Genomic DNA, 6,603 nt, shown 5'->3' with positions numbered 1-6,603 from the left:
CACGATTTCGTGCACCAGAGCAGCTGTGGCAAATTATATATCGTCGCGAAGCCCCGGACGTTAGCTTTCCAACACAACTAAAACCACGTCATTTGGACCTCTGTAGCTCAAGTTATGGTCGTTTTAGTACCAAAAGCTCAGCCTAGACAGCTTAGCAATTTCTTCAACTTCTTGTATTCCTTCCACTTTTGCATGCTTCCTTTCCATCTTCTGAGTCATTCCTGCCCTGTAATCTCTGAAAACACTTAACACACATATCACGGCATCGAATGGTAATAAGAGAGGATTAAACATAGCAAAATTAAGACCAAAGAAGCATGTTTTCAATTATAGCACAAAATCAGGAAGGAGAACGTAAACCCATGCATTTTGTATGAACAAGTATATGAAAGATTGATAAAATCCACTCAATTAAGCACAAGATAAACCATAAAATAGTGGTTTATCAACCTTCCCATACTTAAACATTAGCATGTCCTCATGCTAAACTCAAGAGAAGCTATAAAAGAGTGAAGAGGAATGGTAGAGAGTATGAAATGCAACCTATCTATATGAATGCAACTAAATGTGAAATGCTTCTACCTACTTGGTCAAGGTAAATAAATCTTCCAAGAACAGACATGAACTAGATTTCACTAATTCAAATCATAAAATAAATTACAAGTAAACTTGAAAAAAGAAAGTAGCTCATGAAATCCGGGAACAAAGAATCGAGCATCGAACCCTCACTGGAAGTGTATGCACTCTAATCGCTCAGGTGTTTAAGGTTCGATTCTCTCAATTCTCTACTAATCTTGCTTTCTAAGACTTGATTTTCTTCTACCAATCAACACAAATTTGATGCACAAATACACATATCAAGAGGTCTTTTAAGGGTTGTAATGGGGTTAGGGTCAAGGTAGGATTGTATTTGGTTAAGTGGACTAAAATCTGAATCCTTAATTAACCTAAACTTTTCCCACCTAACTTAAAACAATCCATGTAATCACAATACAAAACCTAACTGTCCACTAACCATGTTTTCTACATATTGGTGCATCCTGATTTGAGTACAGTACATATGCATTGCTATCATCATTTACTTTGGAACATTTTGTCTCCTTTTTATTATTTGCTCTTTTTTTTTCTTTCTTTTTCTGTTTTTCTTCTTTTTTTTATTTTATTTTTTTCTAATTTTCTCAATACATATGATTAAATTATTGAATGCATGAACATGTCCTAAATATTTCTTTCACATTTTCATAAGGATATACAACACCCAATTCTTAAACCAAATGTTTCCAAACCCACTTTTCCCCACACTTAATTCGTGAGCACTCTCACTAGTCTAAGCTAACCAAGGATTCAAATTAAGGACATTATTGTTTTCCACTTAGAGTTAGTGATGAGCTAAAGTAAAGAACAAAGAGGTAAAATAGGCTCAAAATTAGTTTGCAAGGGATAATGAAAGGATAAGGCCATATGGGTATGTAAGCTCAGTGAAACAAAGGCCTCAATCATATAAGTGCATGCATACATCAAACAATAGAAATATAGAATTAAGCAAGACAAAGATTACAATTTTAGAGAGAATAACACACACAAAAATAAAATATATTGGTTGATAAAATGCAACCAATCAAATAGGCTCAAAATCTCACTGGTTTTGTGTGTTCGAGCTCTAAACCATGTTCCAGTATAATATTTCTTCAAACAAGTTCAATAAAAATTTTGATTCAAATTAGTGAAATGCTATAAAAGAAGTTTCTTGAAAAAGAAATTATTACTTCAACCAAGCAGTGGTAAAATTATGCACAAAATCAAATAAACATGCAATCAAACTGACAAATTAAACATTAGTGTTGAGAAAGGAAGTAACTAACCCACGGAGATCAGTATCGACCGGTTGATAAACTATTATTTTATGATTTATATTGAGTTTAATTGAGTGGTTTTATCAAGTCTTTCACCCACTTATTCATATGTGATGAGCGGATAATTTATACGCTTTTTGGCATTGTTTTTAGTATGTTTTTAGTAGGATCTAGTTACTTTTAGGGATGTTTTCATTAGTTTTTATGTTAAATTCACATTTCTGGACTTTACTATGAGTTTGTGTGTTTTTCTGTGATTTCAGGTATTTTCTGACTGAAATTGAGGGACTTGAGCAAAAATCAGATTTAGAGGTTGAAGAAGGACTGCTGATGTTGTTGGATTCTGACCTCCCTACACTCAAAGTGGATTTTCTGGAGCTACAGAACTCGAAATGGCGCGCTTCCAATTGCATTGGAAAGTAGACATCCAGGGCTTTCCAGAAATGTATAATAGTCCATACTTTGGCCAAGTTTAGATGATGCAAACAGGCGTTCAACGCCAGCTCTCTGCCCAAATCTGGCGTCCAGCGCCAGAAAAGGAGCCAAAACCAGAGTTGAACGCCCAAACTGGCACAAAAGCTGGCGTTCAACTCCACAAAAGGACCTCTACACGTGCAACACTCAAGATCAGCCCAAGCACACACCAAGTGGGCCCCGGAAGTGGATTTATGCATCAATTACTTACTTCTGTAAACCCTAGTAGATAGTTTATTATAAATAGGACCTTTTACTATTGTATTAGGCGTATTTTTGACCATCTTTGGACGCCTGGTTCTTAGATCAGAGGGGCTGGCCATTCGGCCATGCCTGGACCTTTCACTTATGTATTTTTAACGGTAGAGTTTCTACACTCCATAGATTAAGGTGTGGATCTCTGCTGTTCCTCAAAGATTAATGCAAAGTACTACTGTTTTCTATTCAATTCATCTTATTTCGCTTCTAAGATATTCATTCGCTCTTCAACCTGAATATGATGAACGTGACAATCATCATCATTCCCTATGAACGCGTGCTTGACAACCACTTCTGTTCTACATTAGAATTGAATGAGTATCTCTTAGATCTCTTAATCAGAATCTTCGTGGTGTAAGCTAGAATGATGGCGGCATTCAAGAGAATCTGGAAGGTCTAAACCTTGTCTGTGGTATTCCGAGTAGGATTCAATGAATAAAAGACTGTGACGATCTCCAAACTCGCGATTGCGGGGCGTTAGTGACAGACGCAAAAGGATAGTAAATCCTATTCCAGCATGATCGAGAACCGACAGATGAATAGCCGTGCCATGACAGGGTGCGTTGACCATTTTCACTGAGAGGATAAGATGAAGCCATTGACAAGGGTGATGCCTCCAGACGATTAGCCGTGCCGTGACAGGGCATTTGGATCATTTTCCTGAGAGAAGACCGAAAGTAGCCATTGACAATGGTGATGTATCACATAAAGCCAGCCATGGAAAGGAGTAAGACTGACTAGATGAAGATAGCAGGAAAGCAGAGGTTCAGAGGAACGAAAGCATCTCCATTCGCTTATCTGAAATTCTCACCAATGAATTACATAAGTATTTCTATCCCTATTTTATTATATTATTTTCGAAAACTCCATAACCATTTGATATCCACCTGACTGAGATTTACAAGGTGACCATAGCTTGCTTCATACCGACAATATCCGTGGGATTCGACCCTTACTCACGTAAGGTATTACTTGGACGACCCAGTGCACTTGCTGGTTAGTTATGCGAAGTTGTGAAGATATGTTTAGACCATGGTCCTGTGCATCCGTTTTTGGTGCCATTGCCAGGGAATCAATTTCGAACAACAATTCACAACCTGAGTAGCAATTTCGCATACCAAGTTTTTGGCGCCGTTGCCGGGGATTGTTCGAGTTTGGACAACTGACGGTTCATCCTGTTGCTCAGATTAGGTAATTTTCTTTTTGTTTTGTTTTCAAAAATCTTTCAAAAATCTTTCAAAAATTTTTCTTTGGTTTTCGAAAAGAAAATTAAATAAATATAATAATAAAAATAATGTTTTCAAAAATAAATTATTCTATGGCTTCAAAATTTTTAAGAATGAATTCTAGTGTTTCATGAAGCATGTTGAAGCCTATCTGGCTGTAAAGCCATACCCAAACTGCTTTGGGATTGACCTTCAACTAATCACCTCAGTGGAGTCATGCCCAATCCTTCTGGATAGGGTATGTCAGGCATGTCATGTCTGGATTACATACTAAAGCTTGGCTGGCTATTAAGCCATGCCTGACGCTTTGATTGGAGCTTTAGAGCATAAGATTCCTGGAATTCATATTAAAAATTTTGGAATCCTTATTTTTGTTTTTCACAATAATTTTCAAAAAAAAATTAAAAGAAAATACAAAAAAATTAGAAAATCAAAAAAATCAAAAATATTTTGTGTTTCTTGTTTGAGTCTTGAGTCATGTTATAAGTTTGGTGTCAATTGCATGTGCATCTTGCATTTTTCGAAAATTTTCATGCATTCATAGTGTTCTTCATGATCTTCAAGTTGTTCTTGGTAAGTCTTCTTGTTTGATCCTTGCATTTGCATGTTTTGTGTCTTTTCTTGTTTCTCATATGCATCCTTGAATTCTTAGTGTCTAAGTATTAAAGAATTCTAAGTTTGGTGTCTTGCATGTTTTCTTTGCATTAAAAATTTTTTCAAAAATATGTTCTTGGTGTTCATCATGATCTTCATAGTGTTCTTGGTGTTCATCTTGACATTCATAGCATTCTTGCATGCATCACATGTTTTGATCTAAAATTCTCGTACATTGCATCATTTTTCTTGTTTTTCTCTCTCATCATTAAAAATTCAAAAATAAAAAATATATATATATATCTTCCCTTTTTTTTCTCTCAAAAATTTCGAAAATTAGATTTGACTTTTTCAAAAATTTTTAAAATCTAGTTGTTTTCATGAGTCAAATCAAATTTTCAATTTAAAAATCTTATCTTTTTCAAAATAATTTTCAAAAATCAAATCTTTTTCATTTTTCTTAGTTATTTTCGAAAATTCCAAAAATATTTTTCAAAAATCTTTTTCTTATTTTTATATCAAATTTTTGAAAATAACAATAACAATTAATGTTTTGATTCAAAAATTTCAAGTTTGTTACTTACTTGTTAAGAAAGATTCAAACTTTGAGTTCTAGAATCATATCTTGTGATTTCTTGTGAATCAAGTCATTAATTGTGATTTAAAAAAAAAATCAAATCTTTTTCAAAAACTAATTTCAATCATATCATTTCAAAAATATCTTCTTATCTTATCTTTTTCAAAAATTTGATTTCAAAATATCTTTTCTAACTTCCTAACTTCTTATCTTTTCAAAATTTGTTTCAACTAACTAACTAACATTTTGTTTGTTTCTTATCCTTTTCAAAACTTCCTAACTAACTCTCTCCCTGTAATTTTCGAAAATATCTTCCCCTTTTTCAAAATTTCTTTTTAATTTACTAATTATTTTAATTTTTAAATCTTAATTTTCGAAAACTACTAACATTTTTTCAAAAACTATTTTCAAAAATCACTAACTCTTTTTCAAAAATTATTTTCGAAAATTCCTTCTCTCTCATCTCCTTCTATTTGTTTATTCATCTACTAACATCTCTCCCTCACTCAAAAAAAAAAAGAGGATATCTATTATTATTATTTTTCTGTGCCCTCTTCTTTGTCATATGAGCAGGAGCAAGGACAAGAATATTCTTGTTGAAGCAGATCCAGAACCTGAAAGGACTCTGAAGAGGAAACTAAGAGAAGCTAAATTACAACAAACCAGCAAGCACCTGTCAGAAATTATCAAATAGGAAAAGAAGATGGCAGCTGAAAATAATAATAATGCAAGGAGAATGCTTGGTGACTTTACTGCACCTAATTCCAATTTACATGGAAGAAGCATCTCCATTCCTACCATTGGAGCAAACAATTTTGAGCTGAAACCTCAGCTAGTTTCTCTGATGCAGCAGAACTACAAGTTTCATGGACTTCCATCTGAAGATCCTTTTCAGTTCTTAACTGAATTCTTGCAGATCTGTGATACTGTTAAGACTAATGGAGTAAATCCTGAAGTCTACAAGCTCATGCTTTTCCCTTTTGCTGTAAGAGACAGAGCTAGAATATGGTTGGACTCTCAACCTAAAGACAGCCTGAACTCTTGGGATAAGCTAGTCACGGCTTTCTTAGCCAAGTTCTTTCCTCCTCAAAAGCTGAGCAAGCTTAGAGTGGATGTTCAAACCTTCAAACAAAAAGATGGTGAATCCCTCAATGAAGCTTGGGAAAGATACAAACAGTTGACCAAAAAATGTCCTTCTGACATGCTTTCAGAATGGACCATCCTGGATATATTCTATGATGGTTTATCTGAGCTATCAAAGATGTCATTGGATACTTCTGCAGGTGGATCCATTCACCTAAAGAAAACGCCTGCAGAAGCTCAAGAACTCATTGACATGGTTGCTAATAACCAGTTCATGTACACTTCTGAGAGGAATCCTGTGAGTAATGGGACGCCTATGAAGAAGGGAGTTCTTGAAATTGATACTCTGAATGCCATATTGGCTCAGAATAAAATATTGACTCAGCAAGTCAATATGATTTCTCAGAGTCTGAATGGAATGCAAGCTGCATCCAACAGTACTCAAGAGGCTTCTTATGAAGAAGAAGCTTATGATCCTGAGAACCCTGCAATAGCAGAGGTGAATTACTTAGGTGAACCTTATGGAAACACCTATAAC

General features: G+C 34.7%; 1 non-coding gene across 1 annotated transcript; it reads right to left on the bottom strand.

Annotated features, from left to right (window-relative positions):
* Positions 1–6,081: 6,081 nt before the first annotated feature.
* LOC112773497 (small nucleolar RNA R71) lies at positions 6,082–6,189 on the bottom strand. The gene has a single exon (XR_003188044.1). It is a non-coding gene; the product is annotated as a small nucleolar RNA R71 (small nucleolar RNA).
* Between the last annotated feature and the right edge of the window lie 414 nt (positions 6,190–6,603).

This window comes from Arachis hypogaea, chromosome 18, assembly GCF_003086295.3.
Source record: "Arachis hypogaea cultivar Tifrunner chromosome 18, arahy.Tifrunner.gnm2.J5K5, whole genome shotgun sequence".
NCBI classification, from domain to species: Eukaryota; Viridiplantae; Streptophyta; class Magnoliopsida; order Fabales; family Fabaceae; genus Arachis; species Arachis hypogaea.
Note: the sequence above shows the minus strand (reverse complement) of the source record. Positions and strands in the feature narration are given on the sequence as shown.